This window comes from Lagopus leucura, unplaced genomic scaffold, assembly GCF_019238085.1.
Source record: "Lagopus leucura isolate 7727_CA_CO unplaced genomic scaffold, USGS_WTPT01 Super-Scaffold_100004, whole genome shotgun sequence".
Classification (NCBI taxonomy): Eukaryota; Metazoa; Chordata; class Aves; order Galliformes; family Phasianidae; genus Lagopus; species Lagopus leucura.
The window spans coordinates 19,024,668-19,047,192 of record NW_024962264.1 but is presented as its reverse complement, the minus strand read 5'-3'; the positions used below and the strand labels follow the sequence as shown (position 1 = coordinate 19,047,192).

The window sequence follows — 22,525 nt, the reverse complement described above, 5'->3', positions numbered from 1 at the left end:
GACAAGATGTGCCTCAACCAGAGAGGATGCTAGATAAATTTTAACCACACAATAGTCTCATTTTAGCCCATGTTTAAAATAGCATTGGGATTTTTAAAATGTACCCTCCCACTTTTTGGCATCAGTCATCTTTGTCTTTCTGGTTTAAGAAATTAGATATGCCAGAGCATAACAAATCTGCATTAGAAGCACGGGCTTTGCTGCTTTACAGCAGAGAAAAATGGGGGGGTGGCTGACGTTTGGATTTACCATGCCATAACAATCCACAGACCCTAATTCATCAGCAACGAGTTCACATCCTTTACTTTTTATTAATTGCATTGAAATTTCCGTCAATTATTCAAACTCTCAGTACTCATAACTCATTTCACATCTCTTGCTCTATACAATCTGAGGTCTGACTGTGCTTAGATTCATATATGGAAAGACAGCATGATTTCTTTACATGGCAGAGACTCCCTTGAAATCTCCCTGCCCCCGGTAAAGGTTTAGTTTAATAAGAATTAAAGTATGTCTCTGACTAACTCTCACACAGGAAGCATATCAATTTCATGGGTCAAATGAAGATCAATCCAAGTGTAATAATAAACATATATGCTCTCATCACATGCATTGACACTGACTACACAGTATAAAGGAAACAGAAATAGTTATGTTGAGTAGGGTGGGAGGAGGTAAAAACAAGTTCTTCTCTAATGTCAAACAATTAGTTTCTGATTTATTTCTCAAAGCACATCAGTGGGTAAACCTTGCAATTTCATCTTAGCTAGAGTAGCTGAGGATGGCATTACAGAGAGCTCATAAAAATTTAAAACCATTTCCTAAGTCTAGGAGACTTTTTTCTTCTCTGTTATCAATGACAATGAATGCTGGTGTCTAGATGTGGATGCTGTAGTAAAAATAGACCCTCTTTTGGATTAGTTTTGTTTGATTGTGGTTTTTTTTTTTTTTTTTGAATTATCATTATTAAATTATTGGACTGCTTGCTCTTCATGGCTAGAAACAGTGCTTGGCAATTACATGGGTGTTCTGTACTAGTAACCAGAAAAACAAGCTAAAGATCCCAGTTTCATAGTAAAAAGGTACAAACTGTGTATCTTAACTAATTCCATGCTCAAAATGGCCATGCAGCTCTGCTCCAGTGCAGGGATATAACTTTAAGAGCACAACAGTGTTCAAGGTGGAGTGTCCCCCAGCAGCTGAAATTCTGCAGGCAGTCCTGAACATATACTCCAAATTTTGGGCAAGGCAAAAACACAGAAATTCCCCAAATTGTTGCATATTACCACCATTCGTCATAACAGAGTCTTTGGGGTCAATGTCTTTTCTTCCCCACTTGATGTTATTTTCATATCCTTTTATCACCACCTGGGAGCCTGTGAGAAACTGCACAGCAACAAACCGGTGAGTTTATGCAGCAGAGAGCTGCGGTATGGACAGAAGAGAGATTCCAGGAGGCTTATTAAACCATCACAAAATGATTAAAAATTGGTGACCATCTTTTTTTAATTGGCTCCTGATGGAAGGGTTAATAGGAATTCTAATACCTGTGTTAAAAAAAAAAAAAAAAAAGACATAAAGAAAACAGCGTAACATGAAATAATTCATATTGTCTCTGTGTAAATGAGGCAATAAATGCCTGAAACACGAAGCTCTGTCTGACTTCACAGCAGGGCCTGGTGCTTAATTGAAAGTCCTAACTAGACCCATTTATCAAAGAAATCACTCAGAGGGAAATTTAATTATCACAATTAATCTATATTTTTTTAGAAAGTCTCAGTAAAGCACATTGAAAATTTCTTTGGGAAGAACGCTGTCTCTATTTCCACGCCTCCAGTGTGAGCCTGGAGTGCTGCAGATGAGTGCTGCAATCGCACCTGGAGGAGCAGACAGCAAAAAGAGCAAGTCTATGTGGGTAGCAGGGCAGTGCCCTGCTACGTGAGCGTGAAAGGCCTGAAGAAGCATGCAGGTCTGTGCCATGGTAAAAACCCCTTCAAGTTTTTAGGACTCCTGGACTTTGGCATGCAGCTAGTGAAGTCAGGACCTTGCTCCTCACCTTACAGAGTGTGGAGCTCCAGCACTCACCTTGGATGCAAGGTGCAAGGAACAGGCATTCCTGCAGTAGCTACAGTGGAGGGCAGAAGTGGGACAGGGAAAGCGGGGCCATGGATGTTCTTTCATTTAGTGTGAACTGCAGCCTCACTCCTGATCCTGCTCCCCAGGCTTAAGGGGAGTCTGTTATGCATGCCCAGGTAGCACCATCTTGGAATCATAGAATCACCAATGTTGGAAAAGACCTCCAAGATCATCCAGTCCAACCATCCACCTATCACCAATGCTTGTCCACTAAACCATGTCCCTCAGTACAACATCTGCGTGTTTCTTGGACGCCTCCAGGGACTGTGACTCCCTGGGCAGCCTGTTCTCCTGACCACTCTTTTAAAGGAAGAAGTTTTTCCTGATACCCAGTCTGAAATCCTTCCCTCCTCTTCTTAGGAGTCAGGGAGCATTTAACACTTCTGTGCATGCTCTTTTCCACTCTTCTTCAGTGGGAGAAGTTGTAGCTTGCTCTCCCAGTATCACTGAAGTTGTTTTCTGCCTTTTCTTCTGTGCTTCCTACATTATTCAGGTTATACCAATCACCATATGGGAAGGAAACAACTCCAGAGCAGGCTGAATTACTGTTTAATTGGGCATCCTGTGAAATAAACATTGTGACTTGGATAAGATTAAAATGTGAGTCACAAGTCGGGTGAATTTTCAAGTGTTGGAGAATGCACTGAGGGAACCAGGCAGGGACAGCAAGGAGAGTGCAGCCAGGAGCAGTGCTGGACACGGCAGCTTGCTTTCCCAAGGCTCAGATGAAAGCTCCAGGGGGCAGAATTGGGCAAAACAAACAATAGTTCCTTTGTTAAGAAGAGTCACATCATCCACCAGATTTTCTTTAGCATTCATTTGCCTGTGCTGTGCCCACCTGTGAACACTCTTTGGCATTGCCCTGGTGTCCAGTCCAGCTTGGTTCTTAGATGTTGGCACTTGGGAGCGCTGTGAAGGACCCTGCCAGCAGGACCAACATCTCCTCTGCACTCTGCATTTACATTTGACACTTTGCAGTACTTCTGGGCAGCAGTTGTACTGGAAGAAACAAGTGACACACATAGATGTGAGAACGACATTGTAGAACTTCATTAAAATAGGAATGCTAAAAGTATAACTGACCGTCCCCACCAGCCTCACTTGATTTATCTGCATAAACCTGGTGCTGCATTTAGGGACAGAGCTCCTCACTCAGCCACTAAAGCACCCCCCTCTCCCCCCAAAAAAGCTTACCTAGGTTCAGATGTCCTTGGATTGCTTTCTGCTTTGCCTCCCTCCCTGGCATAGCAGGAGGTGGCTGGGGTGGAAGGCTGTGGTGGAGGGAGGGTCCCCCTGTTCTGCACTGCACCTGAGCTGGGGGAGGTCACAGCTGGCAGCCATCTCCCAGCAGTGGCTGCACACCAGCCTATGACAGTTCCCTGTGCTCTCTGCTCCTCAGGGTATTTATTGTGCCTCAGAAATTGCAAAGGTTGTTGGCTTGCCATTTACCACCAGGTGGCCTAACTATTCCACCGTTCATGAGGAACCAAGCCTCCATTAGAGAACGGCAGCTGGAACTTTTTAAGCTTTGCATATTTTTCTTACCAAGCCTCCACCTTCTCCCCTTCCTCCACATTCAGATGATTAAAAGCGAGCAGGGCTGCTCTTGTTTCTCAACCCAAACCTTTTCTCAAAGGAATTGAGAAAAATGGTGCCTCCAGCCCTAGCCATAGAACCTGAGCTTAACCACCTCAACCTACCGCTTAGTCTGAAAGTACTCTTACCATAACTACACAAATAACTGGCACTTTTCCCTCAGTAGCCGGACATGAATTCATTTCTTTGTTGCCTCAGGTATGTCTCTGGTAGCTGGTTTTGTGGTCTCCCAGTTCTGTACCAACCATGTATGCAGGGTTTAGGGCTGTCCACGAAGCAGCACAGAATGGATTCTGTGGGCCAGAGTATTAAACTTGGTAAGAGGGAGTTGATTTTTAAAACTACAGACAGCTGGGAATGTGAGCTGTGCCCCCACTTTGTAGATCCAGGGCAGCCATTTGGGACCTGGCTGAGCTAACAGCTCCTCAGGCGAAAGGGGAGTCGGCATTACAGCTCTCTCAGCTCTCTCTGTATAGTCACGGACTGACCTCACATCTTTGGCTGATAGGAGCTGAATTTAATGATCTAAAAGGGGGAAGGAAGATACGTTCAGATGTTTGTCTCGGATTTCTTGGTGAGAGGGGTGGGGAAAGCTCTATCTGGTGTCTCAGCATTGTGAAGTGAGAGTGAACTGCATAGACGCCAATGGTGTTACACACAAATTCTGGTGGTCAGAGGTCATCAGACGTCTTCTTAGGAAAATGGTTTCAGGAGCAGATGAGTTATTTCAAGTTCTGTAACACTAAGTGCTTACTTTTGTATTTTCTACCATCTCTGTAATGTCTGAAAGGTTCGGAAGATACCTTCAGAACAAATCTCAGCGACTGAAACGATGAACTGAGCTGGTTTATTTGGATAAAACATCCATGATTCATTTGTTTACTCATCTCCGTAATGATGCATTTCTGTTTTGATGTGAGTGGGGACAGCGTACAATGATGGCAAGCACAGACATCATGTCAGAGCCCAGCAGTAGAAGCAACTTTCCCAAACGAGGTCAAATGAGCTCTTAAACTGGTGCCTGACAATCCCAAATCAATGGCCATAGTCTCTGAATGTATCATAATACAGTTGCAGCACAAGAGATAACTCCATCGGGGAGATTTTCCTAAAGGGATGTGGTGATTGAACTTTCAAAAATACCAGTCATTTGGAGAAAATTTCAAGAGTGTTAAAATTACTTTGGTAAATGGATTTGTTACAAGTAACTAATACGTAGAAATTGGTAGAGGCTTCCAGTTGCATCACAAAAATGTTGTGAAGTAACACTGGCTGTTTCAGCTGCTTTAACCTAGCCTTGGGCACTGAAGAGCCCAATTCTGATCATTTGCAGGATAAGCAATCAAATTCAGGGTAACGAGACCTCAGCCAAGGCGTTACTCTGGATTTACACCTCTGCAGATAGAATCAGATGCTATCTGCTAGTCTATGCATCCTCTGAGAATAAAATTAATTTTGAATTCTCGTATCATCTGCTTGCTTGTGCACTTATTTGCTAACTGTCTGACGGAGTGAGCTATTCTGGGTCAGTATGATTTAGGCATCCTTTATTACACAGTTTCCAATTCAGTACATTTTTTAATCAAGTCTAAATTGAAGTCAGGTTCCAGGTACATATAAATATAATATATATTTAGTGCATACATTGAAAATCCCCGAGTCTAATTTTGAATGTAACTATAGTGGCATGAAAAAAAAAAATAAGAAGGTTCTTTATTTTACAGAGAAGCGTTAAAATATTGCCACTTCTTAAAGGCAAGCTAAGACCTATTTTCATATTTTCAAAATCACATTAGCTAAAAGCTTGTTAAGGAATAAATAGTCCAGAGGATAATTGAGACTTAGCTGGCTTAAGCATTAATGAATCAAAATCAGATGCCAGATCATTAATTAATTCTACAAATTATAATGTTGCTGTTACTGGCAAATACTGTAAGAACTAATACCAAGGAGCAAATTAAACTGCATAGTTTTCCTTCCCGCTGCGTATCTTTTGCCCAAAATAAAAACATTGTGGTTATTTTTGGTCCATTACACATAGTGTCTTTATTTTTAAAACTTGTGGAAGATTCTTAATTTTTAAAAACATTTCCATGTATTTATCATGCTATTTCTAGAATGCGCCTATCACAGACTATAAGGACATTTCCATCAGTGCTGTAACCCACGGAAAGGGAAATGTAGCAAAAGTGACAGAAAAGTCAATTCAACACTTCCTAAGCCTCACAAAAATTCACACCCCTTCAAATCAGACTCTTTGGCAAAAGGCAGAATAATAGATGGGTCTTGCAATGTGGCCTGAAGTGCAACCATCTCAGACTCTGTCAGAGCAAGGCGGAAAATGGATTAGAGGGGAAGCAGGAGAGCCAAAAGGGAAGGTCCATTGAGCATTTCTAGCCATCTTTTCTGATCCTACAACAAGGAGACTTTAACATAGTTAGAAAGTGACAAACTTTAGAAACTCTTTTACAGAACAAGGGATCCATGTGGGCAGCTGGCTTTAATGTGTTACCACTGAGGCCAGAGCCTTATAAGTAGTAAAAGGCTTAACGGTTGCAAAGAGGTATAGCTTGAGATGAAATAATGAGGTGATCTAACAGTACTCTAGTCAGGATAAAACCTTAGGGGCAAAATGACAGGTTTTGGGCCCTTCCCTGAAAGCTCCCAGTATGTAAACTCTGTCTCATGTGCTGGACCTTTCCTTATTTTCCCCTCATACGCCAGACTCCAGAGTTTTCAGAACTAGAACAAGCAGGTTCTTCTCAAGCACATCCCAGAAAGTTTAAATGCACCTGAACACCAATCATAAACCAGTGCAGTGGGGCATTAACATAATAGTTTACTCACCTAAGCATCACCAACTAAGTTGCTCGGTGCAATCTCTTCTAGCTGAGACTGAGTTGTCCTGAAGAATCCAACAAAGCATGTCACATATGGCAGCCATGAGAGCATTGTGCCTGGAAAAGTGAGCTGTGGAAGCACAGCCCATTTATCCTTACTCCAAACATTCCAATTTTTTCCATATTTATTGCACATTCATTCCATTTTCTTCCTGGTTTTAATTGGGGAAAAACAAAAGGTCCAAGTGGACCTGTTTTTGTAGGAATAACAGTAAGACATTCTGAAACAAAAATGTTCTTGCAATTTCCCAAAACCAAACGCAGCTCATTTTCCAGTTGGAATCAGAGACTTGTGAATCTTGTTAACTTGAGCTACATTTCAGCTGAAGAACAAGTAAGGTGCCACCGTACTTTCATTTTGTCTGTATTAAATTTCATCCCTCACTATCTGCCCACCGTCAATGGCAGACACATCTTCGTTGCCAAAAGAAGCATATAATGTAGATCAGAGACTGCTAGCACCATGCTGATATTCTTTTATGATGGCTTCATATATATGCTGAATAGAGGAATTCTTGGTAATTTGTCATCCTTTGGGATCTCTGAGCTACCGAAAGGTGCTGACCTTTGCCATGCAATAAAAATGAAACTGGCAATAGGCAACCCTGTAGATAATAATGCATTCTAATATATCTACATTATCTACCCCCATGCTGAATTCATGGCTCTTTTCCATGTCTGGAGATGACAGATAATACCAAAGCTGTTTTATTACAACTTTTGGCTTCCTGCCAAAATTAGAGCATCTAAAAATAGATCTGTAATTAGGATCTGCCTCTGAAGTCACTGTCTGGAACATGAGTCCAGAAGCTGCTGACAGCAGCCAACAGTGGGTACCCAGACAGAGCAACAGAACGAGCGTGTAAGGATGGTCCCCCCACGGACTTTCCCAACCTGCAACAATTTGGAGCTCACCAACTTCCTGAGAGAACAGCCCTTAAAGAAACTTTCTTTTATGAATTTGTCCATTTTTTTGTTAAGTCTATATCAAGCCAAAAATATCACCAATATGGGTCACTTCCATTTTTCATCTCTGATCACGCTCTTTCCCACTGGATTGGTGGGAAGGTGACATATTTATTTTTTATGACTCAGAGGTGGAAAGGACTCTCTTTACAGGGCTGGATGGCCAAGTTTGTGGTGAAATAGCTGCTATAATTCTGCTTGGGTTTCCTGTTATCACTAATGATTTGCTAGGGCACTTGAAGCCTGCAAAGCAATCCCTTAAAAAGATTTTAAATATATAAACGCATTCAAAAAACTGCCCATTCGCTAGCATGGCTTACATTCCTATGTTCTGACACTACAGCCCTAATTCTTCTGACATTCTGAAATCCGTCCCTGTGGGCAATTAATAATGCCACCATCATCAAGAAGAACGACAGGCCCCAATCGGGAACTTGCACAGCAGTGCCGTGAAAGTGGGGAGTGTTCAGCTGCTATAGAAACCTCATCTGCATGAGACTGTCTTGCTCTTTTGCTTTTGTTTCTATCTTTTGCCATCCATGGAAATTAATTAATTCTATCAATTAATAGAAACTTTGTGCCAAACGACCTCTGCTGGGTAAGGAAGGATAGCTGTAAACAACTTTTTTGTTTTCAATGGGAGTCCAGTGATGGCTGTGGCAGTTGGAGGATAAGGAAGGAAAACAATCTTTCCTCCTTTCAAGTCAGATTTCTGTCGGCAAATAATTTACACTGACTGGCAAATGGTACCAAAATGGATGCATATTTTTGTCTATTTCTTGCTATCTTACTAGCTTTCAGATGCTTTATTGAAATCTTGTGTGTTGAGGTGATTTCTGTCTGTGATTTTATAGAATACGTAAACGCACATTGATGCTTGTCTACAATGATCTTATCACATAGTGCTGCATAATCAACAGACACCTAAAGATCGGATGCTCTGGAAGAAACATAATAGATGAGGCATGATTTTAAACAAGAATAATTATGCCAATATAATGCCTCATACAGACTTACTTATTTCCATGTAAATGTGTGGTTTTTGTCTTGAGTTGTGTAACCTTGGCTGGTATTATCCTGGAATGAAAACAACTGTATGTCAATTAAATTAAGTTCCTGTAACAAAGTTATCTGTAGCAGTACGAAAGGCAAAACTTTCTCAGTAGCCAAGCTGGCACTTGGCTCTGAGGCTGTATCTCCCATCTTTCATGGAGATGCTGCAGTCTGCCATGCCGATGAATTTGCCACAGCCCTGACACTTCATATGCTTCTCGTTTTATACCCGAATGCCCCTAATCTGTTCCCACCAGACCATGTATATATTACAAGTTCACTGGCACACACCTTCAATGGGGCTGGGGAGCACTCCTCACACTCCACTGTCATTTATCCTGAGGGATGACAGAAAAAGAAAGTGAAAGGCGGTACAATATACTCAAAGAGCTTTTTTAGATGAACAGTTTGTGGAATATTGTAAATCACAGCAGAAGCATGATGCTTTGCTCACCTGATTTTATGAAGGCTTCCTAGAAAGCGTGACATGATGGGGAGATCTCGGCATCCAGAAGTCAATGGGAAGCATTTTGGTGTTGCAACAAGGGCAAGATTTCTGTCTGTCGGTCATCCTGTTCCAATCCTTCCTCCTCTCCTGCTATCAAACAGGAGACAAAGAACTGTACCGCTCTATTTCAGCTGTCGTTTCAAAGGAAGAAGACTGACTTAATTCCCTATCTCCAGGTCAGTTAATTGGTTGCTGGTCATAAAGGATAACAGTTTTTATTGTTCAATTTAGACATAGGCTAGAATAAAATAGTTTGAATTGTCTTAGAACGTGACCTGCCTCCTGGATGAAGAAGCATAAAGGCTTCTTTTAATGGGAAGTCATGGATTGAGTCACAACTGGAGAAATCCTAGCACCTAAAATCACTGAAATAGAACTTCTCTGTGTAGCCAAATGCAAAACCTGTTCTGTCTGTTGTAAGAATTGTGAGCAATGTTAAGTGCATTTTACCCATGTCAGTTTTTGGAACAGAGGTTAAGCTCCTAGTTAGAGATTGTTAAAACAGGGCTGGGGAAAACTCAGAAATAGATACTGCTAATTGGCTGTGGCTAAGAGCAAAAGCTGTCTTTAGGATCTACCATTTCTTCAGGATGCCACAGAACTTTATAGCTTCAGCAGGCACTGTAACCACCATATGCCAAAAATGCATCTTTATTAAGGGGCATTCAGGTATAATAAAATGTTTTGGCATCTTTATTAAACATTTCCTGGGGAAATATCAGACCTGGTTACAGAAATTAAGTAGGTGGTGAGTCTTCCCATGCTGGCACAGGATACCTACCTCGTCAGCAGTTGGCTATTTGATCTTATGAATACACCCAAGCCTCCTAAATTTCATCACCCGACACTCTGGAAGGCAAAGCAGTTTTGTAGCACCAATCTGCTGGTCACCTGACTGTGGGGGTATGCATGTACTGACTAATGGACCCAAAAGAGGCAAAGTGGTGGAACAGAAAGCCGTGGAAGGGAATGCTTGTTTGCTTTCAGAAGTTTTCAGAAACTGCAATTATTGGCAGAGGCTCAGAAAATGCATGACCAGCCAAGAGATGCAATGATTCTGCAGATTCAGCACTTTTTCAAAGTATCTTCTTTTCAGAAGTTTTTCTGCAGCAACTTCAACAGATTCATTTTTTAACAGTTGGTGGAGCTGATGGGATGAAGCCTATCTAGCTTTTCCCTTGTTGATGGCCAGCATTTTTCACAGTGAAGACATTATAGTGGCATCAGCATAATGTTTTTTTGTGTTTGATTGGCTGGTCTTTATAACCTATCCAACCTTTTCAGGTTAGGAAAAATTTCTTCTCCAAAAAAGTGGTCAGGTGCTGGAACAGGTTGCCCGGGGAGGTGGTGAAGTTACAGTCCCTGGAGGTGCTCAGGAAACATGTACATGTGGTATTTAGGGACATGGTTTAATGGGGGAATAGTGGTGGCAGGTGGGCAGTTGTACTGGATGGTCTTGGAGTTCTCTTCCAACCTTAATGATTCTCTGATTCTATTGAATCAGCAAAACTAACCTCATCCAGCTCCAGTATAAGACACACTATTCCAGTACACAACATCTTCTGAGGATTAACGTATGTTGTCTGGAAATAGGTTTAGTTTTATGGATAAGAGCCATTGGGGGGCATGAACTTCCCTCCAGGTGCTGTGCCTGTGTTAGATACCGCAGCCATCTACAGACCACTGTCTGGCATGGATTAGATTCTAGACTGAAGAAGCCTGGCTCCATCTTTCTGTTCCTTCCCCATCCAAGCTGTTACCATACGAGCAGCAGCCTGAGCTTCTCCATCTTGTTACTTGATGAAGCCCTTGGGAAAGTGGTGCATTTGGACATGCACTGTTAGACCTGGATTACTCAGCTCCCTCTGTAAGTTGCAGGTGTGTGTCTGCACCTTCAGTGTGTCGAAGCAACTCAAATAGCTCTGCTGTTCAGCCCAGCTGAACTGATCCACCTTTTCTCATCCAGTCCTTTAACCAGCCCCTCTTTCATCTGCATTTACCAGTCTAGTATTTTGAATTTTTATCCAGTCTGCTTTCATTTACTGTTAAAAATGCATCTCTGGTATCAGGCACATCATTTTTAAGCCTCCATCGTGCCAAGAGAGTTAGCAAAACATCAGTTTTTCACTTCAGTTCCCAACCCATATGTTTTCAAGTAGCACCAGGGAAACATTTTTTAAAGGACAGACTCCAGAGATGTCTTCTAATATCATCAGCAATGATAATCAAAAGCTGCTTCTGTAGAAGCCTGCGGGATTATCAGTCTCTCAAAAGGAAATTCAGCAGCTTTTCTTGCAGTAACATTTATTCTCCACTCTTCCACCTCTAGCTATCATTCACCTCGAGGTGGTGACACTCGGGACAACTCCATTTCCATATGTGCTACCTATTTACATGTCAGGAGGGATCCCTAATCTGGGGCCGCAGCCCCTCCTGACTTTTCAAGGGAAATGTAACTCAAATGCTAGTAACAGCTCATCATAGTTGATAAGATTATTCAAGTTATGCCTCATTTGCAGTTGCAAGACACACCTCAGAGGAAGTTGTTTTTTTTCTTCTCAAATTCAGACATAATTTCAGTTATTCATGACATCCGTGTTAGGTCTGAGACTCCTCCACAAAGAAATACATTCCATTTTTCAAGCTATTTTGTCTAACTCTGCTCAGGCCCAGAACTAATGCAGCATGTTCCTGCCCTGTGCCTGGCGGTGTGCTGGATGTTTAGGAATATCCACCTAGCAGTCCTCCTTCCTGCACATCTTCCTTCTGGTGACCTCTTTGTTGCAGAGGGTAACATCAGCAGAGCACAGAGAGGCAGGGGTGACAGGGAAGTGGATCTTCTGAAGAAAATTCATCCAAACGTTTTCCAGAATTGCTTTATCACCAGCAATCTCATTGTTTGCCATTCTTCCATTCCTCAGACATCTTCAGACTTTCCAGCCCCACTGGGAGCAGCTTAATATCACCTGGGCTGGGGGGAAAATGGAGCTGCAGAGCCCAGCAGTGCCCCACTGGTGCCTGCCACAGCATGCCGGGTCCTTGCCTTGTGCCTGCCTCTTCTGGGATGAGCTCCCGAGCAAAACTTACTGGCCATGGGAAATCCTGTAAGGATGAGAATATGACAAAAAGAGCAATAAACGACCCCTGTAAGGCCTGCTGGCTGCCCTTCCTTTCCTCGAGTGGCTGGAAGACCAGCCTGCAGTTGCCTTTAGCACCCTGAAGAGAGCATGGGCAATGCCTGGGGCCGGTGCTGGTTAAGGCAGGAGAGCAGGATCTGATCGCAGCCCTGGACTGGGCACACATGTGGAACTGGAACAGGAGAAATTGAAATGGAAATGAAGTGCCCTGGCAATAAATTTGCCAGCAGCCTAATTTTCCCAGCGATGACACCCTGGGCAGAGCCTGTGTGGCCCAGAAAGGAGCGGGTTTTAAATTTTCTAAAACTCCCTAATCCGCTTTATCAGCCGCCTCTCCCAAAACTGCCGCTGCTCCCTGAGAGATTTAAAGCTGCTGTGGCTCCTCCAAGGCCTTTTCCTGATTATGATGTTTATTCTCATCCAGTCAAGACAGAGCAACATTAGCATGTGATTTACCGTGCATGGTCAATTGCAGATACCAGCACTCAACATCTGAAATTCAAGCAGCAGCTTCTTGCAGTAAACTGGTCAGGATCAATCCGGAGATAAGAAGGACGGCCCTACCTCTTTAGAAGGCAGTGGGGGTTCATATTCGAGGTCTGTCAGTCTTATCCTGCTGAGCACAATGCTCTGCATCGCTCCTAGGAATCAGTGCGGGCAATGACAGCCGCATGGTATTAATACGTGCCCCGGTGCTGGCTTTAATTCCATTCTTTTGTTTAGATTTTTTTTTTTTTTTTTGCTTGCAACCATCCGCTTTTCCTCTCAGGTTTCAAGTCTTTGTATATATCTGTCAAGCAGGCGGTGCATTCAGGACAGGTTTTCATGCCACGGCATTCTTTTACCTAATGAAAACAAGTGAATAAAACATAAGAGAAGTTCCTTTAAATTAAAAATAGAGAAACAAAACTGAAGAAAGCCAGCACCTGAAGGAGAACATGTATTTTCCCAGAAAAAATGCCTGCTGAATGGATGAATCTTTATATATTTCTTCTAATTTAAGAATATGCTTATGATTGTACCCTAATTAAATAAGGAGAAAGGACCATGCATGGCAGCAGAGAAATACATGCATGCATGAAGAGTCAAAAAAATCCAGGTAAACTTCTGATAGCAAGACACATCCATGTAGTGTAGCGACTTTCCAAAACTGAAATTTTCTCCCAAGGGCCCCCAGTTTGTATTATTAATGCCATTTTTCTTAGCCTGCATTTTCATTTCCATTTGAGTGGGGAAGAAAACAAAGGCAAAAACTCCAGGAAGTTGGAAAGGACTGTGCCGTCTCTCAGCCATGAGCATCAGATGCTTTCAAGCAGACTCCAAAGGTCAGCATGAGCAGTGCTCCTGGTGCAGCCCCATGCCACAGGGCTCGGGGCTGAGATGCAGCTAAGCTGGGGCCTCTGGTCCCATTTTGCAGCAGCTGGGGGGATTTAAGCTCTGGTGAGGCTGCCTGCTAGGAGTTGATGTATGGCAAAGACTTGTGGGGAGCGGGACCATGATGATCACTGCAGTTGGTCCTTCTGCAGGTTGTGCAGATCTTCTGATGCCATATCCTAAATGTTTGTCACCAACTGGCTGTCCCCCTTCTCTGTTTAACATGAACATCCTGTAATTGGAGTGTTGAAATGCTCGCTGCCATCCCCAAGGAGGAGGATACACAGGAGGATCCAGAAGAAATCCATCTTTGCTGTAATGCATGTGTGCAGCTCAGGCCAGATAGGGCTGTTCAGATGTTTTATTCCTCCTTTTCATCTCCTTTGTGGAGGCTCAAGTGATACCAGAACACAGAGACTTCCTTTCAGGGCTTCAAAGATGTGCCAGGTGCACTATGCAGGCAGGCTTTTTTTGATGCTTCGCCGAACTTTCCTCCATATCATGTTGTATGGAAGCCTGGGGGCTGCTTTGGTTGGCTCTGAGAGGGACACAAAGAACCCATAAGCAGGCGGTTGCTATGATGCTGCTAACTCGTTCTTCAAGCAATTTTCATGGCACTGGACAGTAATTGCCACTGACTGTAAGTCATATGGCCTCTGGCATTTCCCTGCTGTTTGAAGATCTATTGATGAGATCTGTGGTACCCAAAGGCCCTGGGCTTTTTTGCCCCCAAGCTGCTGCTAGTGATGGCTGGGATCCCTAAAGGTGCAACAGAGAACAGAAAAAGCTACCTATGCTAGCTGTCAGAAGAGAGAGAGCCAGGTCTGCTCATCACAGCTTCATCAACTCAGGTATCATCTTGATATTGATGTTCCCCCAGCACTCCTCAGTTTCTGGGTGCATGCCCACCTGCTCTGTTCATTTGCCTTGCCAGTTGCCCCAGTGAATGGAAAGCAGAGCTTTGTCACCTTCCTGCCTTTTCCATAATCTAAAAAGGTACCTGTAGGTATGGCTGTCCACAAGGCAGGCTTCCTGCTCCTCCCATGGAGAATGCCATCTACTCACTGATGAGCGGCGGGAGATTTTAATGCTGTTTTGTTCCCTTCCCTAGAAAGATCTGAAAGTGAATACATCACACATCTGTCCCACTGCTAAAGCTATCGATCAAACGCGTAAAGATTGGATGCTTGCAGAGATCTGGAGGGCTCTGCATCTGTTTTCTAGGATCACACTTCCTTTCTTCTCAAATGCGAGATTTGCAATTCTTATCTGGGAACCCGTTTTAGTATTCAGTATTATTGGAGTTAAGATTAACACTTGGAATAACAGTTAGTATTGACCTCTTCTCTGTAGTTGTTCTGATCGGGCCTTTAAAAATTGGTTAACATTCTCTCATCACTGGCTATATGGGATTTCCTGCATCTATTTATATAAACCTGACTTTTATGTACAGAGAGAAAGCTCCAGAATAGATCACAGTTGGGGTGATATTCTGGACCTACCTGAAAAAAATACAGGAGTCATTTGTAGTCAGAAATGCAAGTTTAAGATCAGAATATATATATATATATATATATATATATATATATATATATATATATTTAATACTAAAAAATAACTAAATAAGATTTCCTGCAGACCTGAACAGACCATTCCCAAATGCGCATTTCAGTAGAGAACAGGCAGAGTGGATGGCCTAACTCTTAGGCAGTTGGAAGTATTTTACATCTTCTGTTCATCTATTCACTTTTTCGCAACATTGCCCAGAAAATCTTAGAATTCATGTGCTGGGATCCAGCAGTAGCTTAGGAAAGAATACTAGATAAAAAAAAGTACTTCTCTGGAAAGCAAGATTTAAAAAATAGATCCCATAAAAGTGATTCTCTGTAGATGCTGCAGAACATATTAAACTAGCGGTGTCTAGGTTGAAAATATACCATTGATAGAAACCCTTCCTTGCAACTTTGACCAGGACTAGTTGTCCATTTGTATTTACCTGATGCTGGTAGCCAATGTGAAGCATGACCCCAGCCTGCCTGAAATTCTAATAACAGCCTGGAAGATCAGCTGACAAAATAACAAAAGGCAGGAGAACAGCGTGAGGCCTTCTCATATTTCCCTTGCACCTCGCTGTAAGTCCCCACTCTTCCTGCTTTGCATCCAGGCTGCCTGCAGGAATGGGTTATAGGTAAGCAGTGCTGGGTCAGACCATATTATGTGTCATTACACCTCAGTGCCAGCAGGCAGGACCTGCTGGGTGAATGGTGAGCCTCCAGCAAACACGCTGCTAACTCCAAAGTATTTCAGTCCATTTTTGGGAGCCAAGCAATACTGATTTCTGATTGTGCTTACCTCTTAGAGAGGATCATGCAATTCTCGGTGGCAGCTTTCCATTTCAATGGCCACTGAAAGAAATCTGTTTGGGGAATTGCCTTTCCTTATTTGTGCAAAAATCCTTTTATGCCATTAGGACGCTTTGCAAAAGGAAACAAGATCCAAGGGCTTGTCGAGGCACGGTCTGCACTACCCAGTAGAGTTAGTCTCATTAAAATGGACCTCGTCTCCTCACTGCTCCTGCACATCCTGTCACTCTATCACAGATCATCTGACATCTCTAAAATGGAAAGCATGATGTAAAGCAGGAAAAGGAGCTTGAGATTAAAAACAAAAAACAAAAAACAAAACTACAAAGACTTTAGAGAAATGGCTTTCAGGGAAGTATGCCTGTATACAAACTTGTCAAGGCTGTGCCATGCCTTTGTCCCCATAGTGGGGAACAAGGGGCACTTTGGGCCACGTGCAGCTTTTCGCCCTCACCCAGGCTTTTCTGAGCACAGGGGACAGCTCGAGCAGTCCTGCATGTGTAGCCCCCAGAAGAAAGCTCTTTCTGTAAAAGCCTGCAAAGTCCTATTCACATATTGGGCTTTTATTTTGTGCCTGTAAAAGCATCAAAACTGTATATGGACGCCAGCTGGTGTCATAACACAATTCCACTGATAAGCAAGGCCACCTTAAGCCCTGCTGAAACTTAAATGCCAGGCTGTTACTGTGGCATGTTTACTCTCACTTTTAGCTGCATTGTGCTGTTTGGCTTCCTAAATCTCAGCAGGGAAAGGACAGCTTAGCTCCCTTGAAGGCTGAGCGGCACTGAAATGATGGCTGTTGCTGTGGGGGAAGGGGTTGCGCTCAGTGCAACATGATTTGTAGGACCCTCTATAAATCATTTACCAGCATGCCTTCACGGCAAGCCACAGGCTTGCAATTTGCGGTGCTTTAAGGAATGGAAGCAATAACAACACGGAAAGGACAGGATAAAAAAAAAAAACAAAAACAACCAACGAATGAAGAGACAAACACCTCAAAAACCCTCGCCTACCAAAGCGACAGCCTTGATTTAAGTCGGAAAGACGATCTCTGACAGCATTTTAATGGGCAAGTGCCTCCTGTGCGGCCACACAGATCGCTGCGTGGGGAGGGAGCTTGGCCAGCTGCAGGGAGCGCCGCAACTGCCATCCCAGCGTCTCCCACTTGAAGCCCATTATAAATCACCCTGCGTGCTCATGAAGCAAGGGTTTGAGCCTGCAAACCTGATTGGAAGGACAGGGGTTGGAAAGGGGAGGGCAACACCGTGCGCTGCTGCCACCAATGTGCGGTCGCGGACAACACCGCAGCAGCCGCTGGGGACCTGGGCGTTAATTCCTACTGCTGGAGCTGCCTCCTGGCACCATTCCTATGCCAAATGGAAGTGCTGACAGGGGTTTCTAAGTGATAATTAATGTCAGTCAGCATTATTGTGAATAGAAGCCCTGTCTCAAAAAATACTTCTCTGTCTGAGGATGGATCTGGTGCGATGGCTCACCTCCTCCCACTGCCAGGTGCAGCGCTTGGTGCCCTGCAGCACGGTGATTAAGAAATGAGCACTCTGCAACATCAGTAAATATTGCATTAGATGGATGAAGAACTGATTTCATGAGATATTTCTGACTGGGACTCAAACAGAGATATTTCTAGGACTGAGTGGGACAGCGAAGGCATTTTCCATCTGGGACTACCTTGAAATAACTTCACTAATGTGCTGATAGGGCAGGTCAAAAAGGGCTGTCACAGGGACAGGGTTGGGAGTACCAACCAGGGTAAATGAGTCAAGGGCTTCCTTTTCTCCCATTTCATTGTCTAATGGAACATTCATGGATGGGGAAAATAAGCTTGCCCCAAAACACTGCCCCTAAATATCAACAGGTGTAAAGGCTGAGGGAAGCAGGACAAGCTGTGCACTAACTGCACAGGGACAAGCATCTGAACTGAGGTTGCCAGGGGGGAGCCATGCTAAAGAGGTGAAATAATCCCTGTATACAAGGAGGGGGATGCAGGTAGATTCAAGCACAGGCTTTTTAGGCTGCCTGCAGTCTAGATGAGGCCAGTTCCTGACAATGTGCTCAGCTCCAGGTTCATCTTTTTTAATAAGGGTGTAACAAAATTGGTGACTGCACAGAAAAAAGCTGCAGCAAGTGCCACGAAAATGATTTAAGAGCTGAAGAAAGTGCTTTAGAGTGAGAAACATAAAGAGCACAATCTGTTTAGCTTATCAAAAAGACGACCGAGAGGTGGCTTGATTACAATGTACCATTACCTTCACAGAAAGGAAACAGAGGGAACTGTGAAGCTCTTTAATGTGGTAGATAACAAAAACCATTAGCTGGGAGCTCGAGACAGACAAATCCGAGGTGGTAGGAATACATTTTTAAGAAGATGGGGGAAAAGCTGCAAAAAAACTATAGATGGAAGTAATGAATCCTCTGCTTCTGGACCATAGAAGTCACATTTTGTCAAACACGTCACTGCCCTCGTTTTCATGAAAGCCATCCTTCAGCATTCCTAATAGCTGAGCGGACATGTGGCAGTGAAGGGAAGGGAAAAACAGATGGGCCCAGAAGTTCTTCCCCAGAATATTTTGAAATACTCAGTAATTACAGCAGATTTTCAATAATTTAAGAGAGTAGTTTGTACAAAATCTCTGATCCATACTCTTGAAAGTAAACTTCTACTAGACATTCCTTTCTACTTCTACTAGTCTTCCTTTCTGTTCCTTGGAGAAAAGTTGGCAGAAACGCACTGGTGTTTATCAGACTTTGCCAGAGCTGCAGCTGTTGATGGCAAGCACCGAGAGGTGCAGATGCCCAAGGAAGGCACTCACGGGCAGCAGGCAGTAACAGCAGGCATCCAGCCAAGAGCAGCTGAGCTACAAGCACGGTGACAGCTACTTTAATCACCACCTGCACAGACCTTAGCACGGGAGAGGGAAAGTTTTCTTTTGTATTCATACCAACATTGATACTAGAAGCTGGGCGTCCGTGTTCAGTTCCACGATGTCCAGGAACAGAAAATGATCCTGCCTGTGGAATATGGGTTTCTCTTCTCAACAGTGGATGCTGATGGTTCAGTAGGAAGTCAACTGCGTAAGCACTGAAACAGTACCTGGAGATTGTTTGTAGGAATCAACATTCAGTGGATTAATAAGAGCTGGCTTACACTGACTTCCATTACAATGCTTACCTACACTAATGATGCTAGAGGCTGAAGATATTGCCTAACTTGCCATAGCTGTTCTTGATCTCTGTTTCCCAGAGGAGTAGAGAAAGCAATAAAAGCTGATTCTGGAGTGGAACTGCAGTGTGCCTGTGGTGGCAATGCGCAGGAAACAAGTGAAATGGAATTGAGAGCTGCTCACGACTCCACCACAGCAACTTCTGTAGGCAAGCTCAGGTTTTGCACCATTTTCAGAGCGATTATGGAATTTATTCCAAAGGTTCAGCAGGAGCGGGAAAAACAAGGGAAAGTCAAACTGCAACATAAACAGCCAGGGAAGAGACTGAGAGTGATGCTGGAGCAGCAAATGTGCACAGAGATGCCCTGCCTGGGGTCTGTGGCAAGGATGAGCATTGGAGACTGAGGCGCTTAGCCTTGCTGCTCAGATTCCTGCAACCAGCTTGAGCTGCTGACATCACTACGGATTGGCTGTGCCCATGCTAATTTAAATTGATTTCTCACTGCAGCATGCAGCCCTCCTCCCCCGGCAAGAGGAGGCACCGTAGCAGGAGTTACCTTTATAAGCAGGGAAAGTGCCTCAAATCTGCAAGCAACATCATTTGCTCAGCTATCAGCATTCCCCATCAATAATGAAACTAAAAACGCAGCTTAATAGGCAGCAAAGCTACAGCAGCTGGTGGAGGTGCACAAATCCGGCGTTCTTGCTGCTGAGTTTATTGGACATTTTATAGTCCTGGGAACTAAAGATAATGGATCCCATTCCCATATGCTGCATCAACACGAGCTGGGACTCCGTCATGCCATTGATCTATGAGGCAGCAGTGAATAAGACCCAGACACAAATACTAAAATGAATCAATCCTAAGCTGTTAAAGAGACACCACAAAGCACTTTCCAGTTTGCTGTTCTTGCTTTCTAATCTCCATCTTGTGAAACACTCTCCCAAGGGCTCTGAAATACAACAGTTTGCAGTAGACTTTGGGATCGGGTTAAGAAGAATTGCCCCTGTGGACTGGAGAACAGAGCTGAAATTTAGAGCCCATTGCCCTTAGCAGCACTTGTGAGCTCCTCCCACCCCTTGTGCAGCTGAAGCCTTTTAGGGGTTCTCCTGTTTTAACAAGTGCTGTATGATTATGCTTACACAGGTTCCCAATGCAACATCCTCTCCAGGGTTCACAAAGTTATTCTCCTCAATTGAGTGGGATTTATTTCCAAGTGCAGAAAACTGTAAATAGCTACAGGCCAGAGAATAACTTCTACAGGCTGTCGTCTAAACTTGACCAATAGTGAGTATTTCTCAGGTGCTCACACTCACTACTTTAGAAACTATGACCTCTTCTGGTTTGAGTAGATGAAGGTACTGTGGTTGCTGCAGTCTCAAATGAATTTATATTGAATCTACACCTGGTGTGCTCTTTAGCCATTTAAAATACATCATACTCTATACTAACAAATCATTTTAAAGCAAGCACGCAAAGGAAAAAAAATCCTTAAAAATAGCAGCCACTATGCTGGCAACTATAAACATAAAGCAAAGACAAGAGAAAAATGCCATGAAATAAAATCAAAGCAAGCAGAGGCTGCCTAGCTGCAGCCACAAAACGGAAGTTTCACCAGGACATTATGGGAAATAGTTGGGAGTCACTCCTCAAATTATGAAAAGCAAAGACAATCATCTCACTTATCCTGATTATGGATTCCAGGTGGATCTGATGACAGCCTCAGGCGCTTTCATGGCTCTGCATACCCAAAATGTCTGCAAAATCTCATCTAGTGGTATTCAGTATTTAACCTTGCTGTGCCCTTATGGCAAGAAATACATTGCTTGTTTACAAGGGCCCCACAGTAAAGCGAGTGCTTTTTGGTAGTATCAGCTACATAACTCAAAAAGCTGGAGGGAGAACTAAAAAAGAGACAAATTCATTCATTACTGATGAAAAATGACCACTGCTGGATTGCTTTCTCCTGTATCTGAGCGGAAGGGCAGACACTGAGTACAGCACCGCTTTGCACCTTGGCTTGTTCTAGTCCTTGGGAAAGCAGCACACAGCCGCTGCTCAAGAGCACACCAAAGTTTTCAACCTGAAGTAGAAGCAATGTCATCATTCCGAGAAGTGTTAAGGGTACTCATGGTGCTACATGGATTTGTGAGATGAGCTGTATGAGATGGGGCTGTATGGAAGCCAGACCTAGCCTGCAGGAGCAAAGCAGAGAAAGTCCACCCACCCGCAGAGATTCTCTGGGCGCAGGGAAGACCTCAAGTTGTGCGTGATCCATTACTCACATGGCTAATATTTTATCAGTGCTTGTAAAAAATAATGTAGTCCAGTTTTCAATGCTAAGGAAAGACAAAGAGGAAACAAGTCCTTCAGGATGCTCCTTGGGGGGGTACTTATGTGCTTGAACTGTCAACAAAGAAGAACACAAACAAAAACAAATGTAGGTGCAAGGGGAATCAACCAAAAGTTATTTGTGGTAAAACTCCATTGCTCCTCTAAATAAGGCATCTGAAGACTCCAGTATAAGATGGTGATTGAGTGACGGCATTCAAGAGAAGTTAGCAGACTTCTGACTGAAGTTTCTAATAGGGTCCAGACTGAGATGGACATACTCAGCATGTCAGAAAATAAAAAGCTTCACTCAGCTCAGATGTGAAGTCTACTCTGGATCCTACAACCAAACATATGTCACAGATTCAAGAGGGCCACAGGGAGCTCTCCTCCTGCAGGGCTTTCCCAGGCCCCACGAAAGCCCCACCATCCCCTTCACGTGGGTAAGTTCACACCAGAACACACTCACTGAGCTGTGCGAGCCATTAATTCAACCCAGGGCATAATTGAACCGCGTCTCCTTTAACAGCCACCAGCAGGAAAATAAATAAGACATCCCAATGGAGGAGGAGAGAGTAATTTCACGTTTACGCTTCCAAGGGAAAAGGGAATTTGAAGCAAACAAAACATTTCTTTTTCCCCGCAGAAACTCTGCTGCCCGTCAAAGCGGGATCGGAATGACACTGAGAGCTCTGTGCAAAATTCTTCTGTTTGCTTCTGCATTTGATTAGCTGCTTGTGTCGGGTGTTTTAATTTCCTGCGGTTGGAGCGCGTTGCTGTCATGGTGATAGATGCTCGAGAAAGGAGAAAAATAAATAAATAAAAGTTCAGAGCACTTTTGACCACGTCGGCACTAATTAGCGTGTAAGGCAAACAGACAAACATTTTCTGGGATATTTACCCATTTTTAGATATTTACCAGGGTTGCAGGGAAGGAGTGAGGAAAGTGATATTGCTGGTGGTGGGCTCAGTGGGAAC

The 22,525-nt window shown here is 43.5% G+C and overlaps 2 long non-coding RNA genes across 4 annotated transcripts; both read right to left on the bottom strand.

Moving 5' to 3' along the window:
* Positions 1-291: 291 nt before the first annotated feature.
* On the bottom strand, positions 292-2,336 carry LOC122180446. Its single transcript, XR_006179076.1, has 2 exons — positions 2,086-2,336; positions 292-1,547 (listed from the first exon to the last, which is right to left on the bottom strand). It is a non-coding gene; the product is annotated as an uncharacterized LOC122180446 (long non-coding RNA).
* A 63-nt stretch (positions 2,337-2,399) lies between these two features.
* On the bottom strand, positions 2,400-13,174 carry LOC122180444. Of its 3 annotated transcripts, XR_006179072.1 has the most exons (7): positions 12,861-13,174; positions 11,692-12,261; positions 9,106-9,246; positions 8,943-8,989; positions 6,580-6,784; positions 3,861-4,025; positions 2,400-3,135 (listed from the first exon to the last, which is right to left on the bottom strand). It is a non-coding gene; the product is annotated as an uncharacterized LOC122180444 (long non-coding RNA). The 3 variants fall into 3 exon arrangements; XR_006179071.1 differs by lacking the exon at positions 3,861-4,025; XR_006179073.1 differs by lacking the exon at positions 2,400-3,135 and having other exon boundaries at positions 3,712-4,025.
* Between the last annotated feature and the right edge of the window lie 9,351 nt (positions 13,175-22,525).